Genomic DNA, 9,927 nt, shown 5'->3' with positions numbered 1-9,927 from the left:
GTGGCCCTTGTCTGGAATCCAGACCTGGTCCACACTAGGACCGTAAGTCATTGCGGTATGTGGGCCAAGCAAAAGCTGATTGTGTGGGCCGGAGCTGGGCCAGAGAAAAATTGCTATGTGGGATCTGAGGTTCTGTATGACCATAGTTGGCCCTGTTCTGGTCCTATATGCTGGATCAGATGGGGTCCACATGTCAGCCTCAACAAAACCATAACCAAGCCACTTGATACACACCCCTCCTAGATGAATAGTCACAACAACGACAATATTCTGAACAAATATTTAATCATGTTTAATCAGCAAACCAAGTTGAATGAATCTCACACCTAACATACAGCATTGTCAGTTCACACTTTCACAAAAACTATAAAAACATGCTTATTTGTTTTGCTTGGTCAGTGTGTTCATCCTGTTGGAGTATGGCAGTGTGAATTGGCTTGTAGGTGCTTTGGAATACAAAACAAAAAACAGTAAAATAAATATATATTTGTTTAATGTTCACACAATTATCACAATTCTTAAATAAGGTAGTTTCTCTATTTTTGCAGTATTCAAGTGTTCATGTCCCTGAATAATATCTGCATGAACCCAAGTCTGAAGAGTACACATAATATCTAGTAGACAGCAATCCTTGTGAGTGAGAAGTCTGGTGTGGAGACTGGATCTTGAACTGACTTCTGTCCAGGTTATCCGTCTTCACGAACTGCCCTGAAATACAATTCAAACAAACAAACAATGTAGTGTGAGGCTCTTACATTCACAATGCTCATTTTTGGCCTCGGTGGTGAAGTGTGCAGAAAATTCTGCTGGACTGAAATTTAGTATTTGGTGAACAGTCTTCAAGAGTGCAACTAATATTTTAAGTTTTAAGTATCTTTCAGGCTCGCGTGAGGTTTCCACGAGCAACAAAGTCTGCTTGAACAAAAATTTCACTACATTTAAAGTTTAGAAAATAATATACAGACCGTTACAGTTTGAAGTGAGGTGCGTTCACAGTACTGGTTCTGTCTTACCGTTATTAATTTTAATTTCAAATAACTTTTTTATTATCATCTGTGTCTTTTTTTTTAAAATTATGATTGCTCTGAGGACACTTCATACACAACAACCTACAGAGGGGTCAGAGTTAAACAAGATGGCCTTGTAGGACAAACAGGAACCCAGACAGCAACATAGTGTCGGCCCAGATCCGGCCCACATCTGGCCCGCGTGAAATCCATGCGGGCCAGATGTGGGCCGGATCTGGGCAGACACTGCTTGCTGTCTGGGAAATATTTGATATATTTTTTTGGATATTCGACAAACTTTTGAATGTTTGAGGTTTTACTTACTAGTCAGATGGTTCATGGTGCTTTGGAGATGTTCTTCGACAGGAGATCTGCTCCGCTCTAGCTCTGCAGCACAGCCATCAGCATGGAAGAATAGGAACAATATGTCACATAGCCAACAAATGTAGTATTCAATGTCAGGATTATTAGAAATAAACACTACAGCAGAGGTGAAATGCAAAAATAATAATAATATACAAAACATACAAAAAATCTTAAGATACCAGAATTCATATTTTTAGGTTTTACAGATGCATGATTATATAGTTGAAATATACTGTGAAAAATTCATATAAAGTTATTTAATAAGATTTCTCAGATCACCTGTGTTTCCTGTATCTCTGTCAGCAGCTCAAATTACACATTTTTTTGTAACTTCCCCTGTTTTAGGTATTTTATTCTGACGCTCCTGAAATCATAGTACAATTTATCAATATTTGTTTGGAATGGAAGTTCAAAACGTGTTTGAAATAGTTTCAGCCCATTAGTTCATGTAAGTGACGTCACCGATTGACCCCACAGTGCAGACTTTTAGGTTAAATTAGATAAATGGAAGTCACTATAAGCTAATTATTGACAAAGTATCAGCAAAACATTTACAAAACTATCAAAGCCGCTCATCTACACATAAAAGGTGCTTAAAAGCTCAAACGTTCATTAATAAGAGCTCAAATGTATAAGTTGCCTTACCTCTAATTGTTAGCCTCTATAGTTAACGGTTGTGATGCTAACGGTCTTTTTGAAGACACTATACCACTCCTGTAAAGTAAAGATTCAACAGAAACGTGTCAGTAACATGTAAGAAAGTGTCAGGAACAGTTGTATGTATTATTTGTGTAACTTTAGGGACTAAACTTACCTGAAAGCAGTGAAAAGAGCAGAGAGACAGCTTCTCGCTACTTGTCAGCTGAGTGAGTTGACGCCCTGTTACCATGGTAACCTCCTCCGCTTCAGTTTAAATGTGATTTGAATGCTCAACGCGCGCGCTCATTGGCCGTCCACACGAACGCGGTTATTTTCAAAACAGCAGCTTTTTCTATGTGGTTTGTTCCGTTCGTCCTCACGCAAGCGCTGCAGCAGGTCACTGAAACCGAACATTTTGAAAACACTGCAGCCAGAGTTTTTTTAAATCTTCACCCTGGCAGGAGTTATCATGTAGACAGCTAAACCGGAGTTTTTGGCTTGTGACGTCGGAGCCTGCGCTATTATCTCCGCCTACTTGAAACTTTGTCAGGCTTCTGATTGGCCAACATGGCCAAAAACACATCAAAGTTACGCATTTACATAAATAGTACAAAAGTCAAATAAAATGTCCTGAAATTTCATCATGTATTGTTTAGTAGGCCTACATCAAACAATGTTTTGCATTCACTGCTTTCATATTCTCATTCAATTTACAGTTTGAAGTCAATTATATAGGCTAAATAAAACAACAGGATATACTATTCTATAATATAACATATAATCATATGGGGCATGAATATAATTTCACATGCAAACACAATATGAGCTTTATGTTATGCATTGTTAAATATATTGAAATACATTTTGAAAATATATTTTTAAAGTGTTTCACATATATGTGAATATATTACCTTTCTGTATGGGAAAACATTGGCATTTTAGTCAAAAATATTTGAAATGGATTTTAAATGTGGGTCAAGATCGGCAATACTTATGTGGCCCACATATCTATATTTGACATCTGGGCCAAATACTGCATTTGACATCTGGCCCATGTCTTGTGTGCCGTCTTAAACCCGGTACCATCTCTGCCAAACCCGGGCCATGTTTGGCCCACATGCTGTATGCCAGTGCCGGATGAATGCCAGCTGTGCCAGATGCATGCCAAGTCTGGGCCAAATTTGTTTGCTGACTGGGATGTAACCGCTCCCCTTCTCTTTAAAAGAATGAGCCACTACAATATATTTTGAGAGAGGGGCCCACCAACCTTTCTTCATAAGTGTACCTTAAAACACAAATAATATGTTGACACAATGACCAAATACACAAAGTGAGATTAAACCAATTATTATTGTGTGGTAGAAGTTGGCATAAACCAAGCACAAAATAAACAACAAGAAAAACAACAGTCTCAGTTGCTTTGTGAAATGTAAGTATGTGGGTTTGCAAGCATATAAACAGGAGTGGAAACTCTGGTTGAAAGTTAAGCATAGTCCAATGGGGAACATGAATGTCACTGAATGTCTGTAGTACTTATCCTTGAAGACATGGTAGACGATGATATCGAAGAAGATTGAATCTGATGAAGACGACAAAGCTCAATGTGCATCCAACAAACTCCACCATATAGCCCCAAAACCACTCTAGTCCCCGAGTGAGGAAACTCAAACTGTCCACGACAGCAACAGGAATCCCATCCTAGAAATATCTCCCCGGTACAGACAGCGTGGCCTTCAGTGGCAAGAATAACCACCGGTACAAAAGAGTCCCTCTAGAACGCAAATACATACTGAGAACCAGAGTGCTAACAAACACATTCATCAAAGAAAAAAACCAGATGAACAAACACAAGCAAAGTAACACAGATAAACTTACAAAGGTAAACACTTACATTGATTGAGCTTAAAACGTCGACGTTTCTCAACCGGGACTCTAAACATTGAAGGTAGCATGAGAAGCTATGCTTCCTCCCAACCAAACAATGTAACTCACTCTACTACCACACCTGGGCTTAATATAGAGGAGGGGAGCACCCTAGAGCCCCCAGAGGGCTGTAGTAAAACTGCATCCTAACTAAATCCATAGTAACAGCGCTATGGGCTGTTACAAGCAGATGCTTTTATCCAAAGCAACTTATAAGTGAGAGCCATAGAAGTTAATGTAGAAGTCCGTGAAAGTGATTTAGTGCCTCTTTGGGATGGCACAATAATGTGTCGTTCACTTGTAGAACGCAAGCTTCTAGAGGTTACGCAAGTCTGAAGTAGTGAATTTAGGTAAAGGGGTGCCGAGCCAGTGGTTTTGTAAGCAAACATCAATGTCTTGAATTTTATGCGAGCAGCTATTGGTAGCCAGTGCAAATCGATGAACAGATGTGTGACATGCATTGTTTTCGGCTCATTAAAAATGTATCTTGCTGCCACGCTCTGGATTAATTGTACAGGTTTAATAGAACTGTCTGGAAGAACTGCCAAGAGAGCATTGCAATAGTCCAGCCTGGATAGAACAAGAACTTGAGCAAGGAGTTGTGTTGCATGTTCCGAAAGAAAGGGCCTGATCTTCTTAATGTTGCATAAATCAAATCTGCAGGACTGGGCAGCTTTAGCAATGTTGTCTGAGAAATTCTGCTGATCATCAATCACAACTCCAAGGTTTCTCACTGTAAAACCCAACAGTTAGGGTAACTCAAACCGATTGAGTAAACCGATTGCCTTAAAAACCTGACAAGTTAAGTTAACTCAAACCGTTTGATGAAACTTATTGTCTTAAAACATTTAAGTTTTTTAAAACTAATAGTTATGAGTGCACTGAACTTATTTCAGCTGAGTTCACTAAATAAGATATATGCCCAACAAGTCACGGTAACTCAAACCGTTTGAGTAAACCGATTGCCTTAAAAACCCAAGTTAGGTTAACTCAAACCGTTTGATGAAACTTATTGCCTTAAAACATTTAAGTTTTTAACTCTAACAATTATGAGTGCACTGAACCTATTTCAGTTGAGTTCACTAAAATAAAATATGCATTGCAGTTAAGTAATTAAGTGATTAATTAAGTGCTGATTGAGCATTAGTGATGAACACCTGCTGTTAACAAACAGAATCACTGACAGAAAGAGAAACACAAGAACTACTACAACTGACTTCAGCCACAGCCTTAGATGAAATCAACTGAAATAAAATACATTAAATCTCAAGATCTGATTAAACAACCCCAAAAACAGCATCACCAGAACCAGACTGACTTTATTTCTGTCAGACATCTACAGAAGATCTTGAGAATTAACTAAGGTTTAGATGTTGATTTATTTTCATTTGAAGTAACCATGTTAGAGATCAGTGTCTGCTTTAGTTGGGCTCTTGACCCTTGAGTTCTGTGTTGGTTGTTTTGTTTCCTTTTTTCCCTCTGGCTGTTGTAACCATGTGTTCTTCGAACATATTTGTTGCAACTCAAAAGCCCAGAGGAAATGATCAATAGTTGGTTGTTATGTGTTTATAATGACAATCATCTATTAGTGAACTGATCTCATAGAGATTGAACATAGACTCATTGGGTGTCTAATCTCTGATTGAATGAACATATTGATTCCAGTAAAAGTGATTCTAAGAGCCACTGGTTCTGTGACAAACTGTTTGGAAAGTCCTTTATGTTAACTGACTGTCCACAAAAAGTTTTCATCTATGGCAGTAATAAGACTCACACAGACATCAAGAATCAGCTTATGAACCTCAACAATGGTGACCATTAAAAAAATAAAAAATAAAAAATCATGCAGCAATGCATGCTGGGAGCCATGGATGAGTTTTGTACTATGCTAGCACCCAGCATGCATTGCAAAATTATTATATTTTTTTAATGGTCACCATTGTTGAGGTTCATAAGTCTGTGTGAGTCTAATTGCTTCCGTAAATTAAAACTTTTTGTGGACAAACTGTTTGGAAAGTCCTTTATATTAACTGACTGTCACAGAACCAGTGGCTTTCAGAATCGCTTTTACTGGAATCAATACATTCATTTGACCAGAGATTACACACACAATGAGATCAGCTCACTAATAGATGATTATCATTATAAATATATAACAACCAACTACTGATCACTTTCTCTGGGCTTTTGAGTTGTAACAAATATGTTCGAAAAATACATGGTTTTTTCTTTCGAAAAAAGTGTCACAAATTTCCTTTTTTGACATTTCAACACTCTTTTTGTTTTTTTTCTTCTCAAAACACACATACATTTTAAAACAAGCAGTAATAAATAGAACGAATACACATGGTTAAAAGGAAGTACAATAATTGCTAAAAACAAGCAATTAAAACCATTGTGTTTGTGATGTTTTTAAAAGTCCATTTTTGTGTGAGTGTGTGTTAAAAGGTGGGAGTGTCAAAATAAAAATACATTTTAAAACAAGCATCTCTGTTTTTGTTTTCCAATAAAACCAATCCCATTTTTAAAAAAAAAAAAAAACACGATAAAAAAACAATAAAATATACCAGTTAAAAGACTTTAAAAGTCATCTGTTGTGCAAGACCGGGGGTGAGTCCTTATCAATCTGTCTTCACCCCGCCTCCAGAACAGGCGTGAGATGTTGTTGCCTTATGGGCTCAGCGGAGATCCTCTCCTCCGGCCCGCTGGCCCGCTGTTCCCGTAGCCAGAGTGGTGAGGGTGCATCTACGGGCAGCCAGGAGCGGTGGCGCCCGGGACCCTTCCCCGCGACCCCGGCCCCTCGTCCGAATATCGCCGTCCGGTACCCTGCAGCATTGTTGTTACCTTTAGCTCGCATGCATGGAGGGTTACCGAACGCGCTTCCCCACCAGCAGGTTTCTGGTGGCCCAGATGGCATCCTTGATGACGTTGAGGGTGAGCCAGAGCGAGGTAAATTCCTGTGCTGTTAAGTCCTTCAAGCCCGGCCCACCCCAAGGATGGCGAGCTGGTACCCTAACTGGGCCCCACCCGCTGGTAGGCTCGGGAAAAACAGGGGGCCCACAGGGCCCGCGCAGCGCCGCACTCCCAGAGCAGATGTCGGACGGTCTCCGGGAATTGCACCGGACCGAGGGCAGATCGCGTTTTGGCCATGCCTCTGGAGTGCATAACCGCTCTGAACGGAGGATCTCATGAGCCACCATCCACGATAGATCTTTATGCCGGTTCTGGAGAGCGGGTGAGAAGCGTTCCTCCAAACCTGTTTGGCCTCACCTAGTGTGAGGCCTGAACTGGACTCACCGGTTCCCGATCCTGCACAAGAGAGACGAGATGCTTGTGGTTAGTTAAAATGGTGACTTCTGCTTTTTCTAAAAGGTATCTCTTTAAAAACTTTTTGATAAAACAATATTCTTTTGGCAGGTTAAAAGACACTGGTGTTTTCAGGTCAACAGGTAAAATCTTTAAGGTTCTTAAATAAGACCCCATCCAAAACCGTGTCATGGCTGCCGTCTTGTTATCTTTGGATGGGGTCACAGCATACTTTATGTGGAGGGCGGTGAAGCGGCTGCCTAAAAACAGGTGGGGGTCTGGGAGACCTTTTCCTCCATTCTCCAGTTTTCTCTTCACGACTTCTCGCTTTAGGCGCTCCCACTTGGACCCCCACAGGAAATAAAACACCGCCCTCTCCAACTGTGCCAGGAATCTCCGTGGTGGACTAAAAACAGAACAGACAAGTAAAATCAGGGGTAAAATCACCGATTTAAAAATTAAAACCTTGCCTTCAAAAGTCATCTGTCTTAGTCCCCAGAACCCCAGTCTTTGCTTAACTTTCCCTAGCGAGTCAGTCCAGTTTTCCCTTCCACCTCCCTCGCTGTCAAATTTCACCCCTAAAATTCTAAAATCGGTCTCTTTAAAAGTCACGTCCAGTCCACCTATGTCCGCTCCCTCCCACGGCCCGAAGAGCTGGGCCTCGGATTTGCTTCGGTTGAGCTTGGCCCCCGAGGCCCGACCGTACCAGTCAGTCAAGTCCATTGCTCTTCGTACTGATAAAACGTCCGTGGCTAAAAGGGTCACGTCGTCCATATATAAAACACAAGTGGCTGTCAGTCCGCCCGTCCCAGGAACGTGAAGTCCTTTGATCCATTTGTCCCTTCTCAAGATCTGTGCCAGTGGCTCAATACAAGCCACGACAGAAGAGGAGATAAAGGACACCCTGACGGACACCGCTGTGGATATTCACAGCCTTGGAAAGATGCCCATTTACAAGGATTTTGCTGACTATGCCCTCATACAGCAGTCCCACCCAGGCTATAAACCTCTCTGGAAACCCCATTTTTTGCAGTACTTGAAAAAGGTACTGGTGCGAGACTCGGTCAAATGCTTTTTCAAAGTCTAAATTTAGGACTATTAGCCGAATATTTCTGTCTCTCGCATAACAGATGGTGTCTCTAATCAGCACTAGGCTGTCTGTTATCTTTCTTCCGGGCACAGCGCAAGCTTGATCCGGGTGGATCACGTCCTCTAAAACAGTCGACATCCGTGTCGCTAAAATCTTGCTAAAAAGCTTGCAGTCCAGATTTAGAAGTGTAATTGGTCTCCAATTTTTTAAGTCAGTCCTGTCCCCTTTTTTGTAAAGTAACGACACTATCGACAGACTGCCGGACAGTTTTAGGTTAGGGATAGTCTCAAAGTCTTTAAAAATAGCCAATAACTCCTGTGATAAAATATCCCAAAACGTCAGATAAAACTCTAGGGGAAGTCCGTCCGCTCCTGGGGACTTCCCCCGTTTAAAACCTTTAAGAGCTTTATACATTTCTAAAATAGTCAAAATACGCTTTTATCCCAAGATTTTACCATTGACTGTTTTGGATAAAAAGTTTAAAACTTCCCTTGCCGTGTCCTCGTGCACCTCTTTTTGGCCGTACAACTCTTCATAAAACCATTCTACTTCTTTTAAAATCTCTTCTGTTGTACTTACTTCTCCCCCTCCCCCTCCCCCCTTAACCTTAGTTACTACCCCTCCCCTTGTTATTATCTTTTTAAAAAAATATCTTGTGCACTTTTCCCCTTGCTCTATTTCTCTTTCTTTACTTCTCAGGATGACGCCGTTACTTAGGATGTTTGATAAAACTGACATTTCTTTTTTTACTTCTTTAATCTCCCCGCTAAAATCAAACCCATTGTTTAAAAGATTAAAATACCTCTGTAGACGCCTCTGCAGCCCCATCATGTGATTTTTTTCTTTTTTCTTTTTTTCCCTCCCTATCTTACTAAAAAACTCCTTTGTCCGTCCTTTCACCATTTCCCACCATAGTGCTCGTGTCTCATAAAAGTCCTGGAGAGTTTGCCATTGGCTGAACTGCTCCCTGTATTCTCTAACTACCTCCTCATCTTCTAACAGGGAGCAGTTTAGCTTACACAAACCTCCCCCTACCGTCACACCCGCGGGAAGTGATAGAGTGCAGGACAGCATGGAGTGATCTGAAAAAAAGAGGGGGGTTAATCTAGCATCGGTTGGCGGGAAGTCACGTGTAAAAATATAGTCGATTCGAGAGGCTCTGGTACCATCGCCACTAAACCAGGTGTAGCCCTCCTCTCTTTGATGCAGTGTTCTAAAACAGTCCACTAATTTAAAATCTTTAACTAAATTTTGTAATAAAACCGATGTTTTGTCTATTTTAAAATCCTCCCCTACCCTCTTCCTGTCTTTTTTAGATAAAACACAATTAAAATCCCCTGCCACCACTAGGGGAGCCCTACCTAGCATGTGGGGCTGCAGGTCTTCTAAAAGTTCATACCTCTGCTCTTTCTCAGTAAAACCGTATACATTAAGAACATTAAAGTCTTTTCCTAAAAAGGTCAGGTTCACTAAAATTGCCCGCCCGTCTCTCACCACTGTGCTCCCCTTTACCAAGATATGGGGGTTGTTAATTAAAATAGCAAGACCGTCGTTTCTGTTAAAATTTGACCCGCTCCAAATGGAGGGGCCTTGGGT

General features: G+C 40.8%; 1 long non-coding RNA gene across 2 annotated transcripts; it reads right to left on the bottom strand.

Annotated features, from left to right (window-relative positions):
* Window positions 1–246: 246 nt before the first annotated feature.
* Window positions 247–4,006, bottom strand: LOC131534676 (uncharacterized). 2 transcript variants are annotated; one of them, XR_009269413.1, is made up of 6 exons: window positions 3,904–4,006; window positions 2,188–3,783; window positions 2,019–2,087; window positions 1,653–1,737; window positions 1,332–1,394; window positions 247–708 (listed from the first exon to the last, which is right to left on the bottom strand). It is a non-coding gene; the product is annotated as an uncharacterized LOC131534676 (long non-coding RNA). The 2 variants fall into 2 exon arrangements; XR_009269412.1 differs by having other exon boundaries at window positions 2,019–3,783.
* Between the last annotated feature and the right edge of the window lie 5,921 nt (window positions 4,007–9,927).

This window comes from Onychostoma macrolepis, chromosome 25, assembly GCF_012432095.1.
Source record: "Onychostoma macrolepis isolate SWU-2019 chromosome 25, ASM1243209v1, whole genome shotgun sequence".
NCBI classification, from domain to species: domain Eukaryota; kingdom Metazoa; phylum Chordata; class Actinopteri; order Cypriniformes; family Cyprinidae; genus Onychostoma; species Onychostoma macrolepis.
This window is presented reverse-complemented; position numbering and strand designations above follow the sequence as displayed.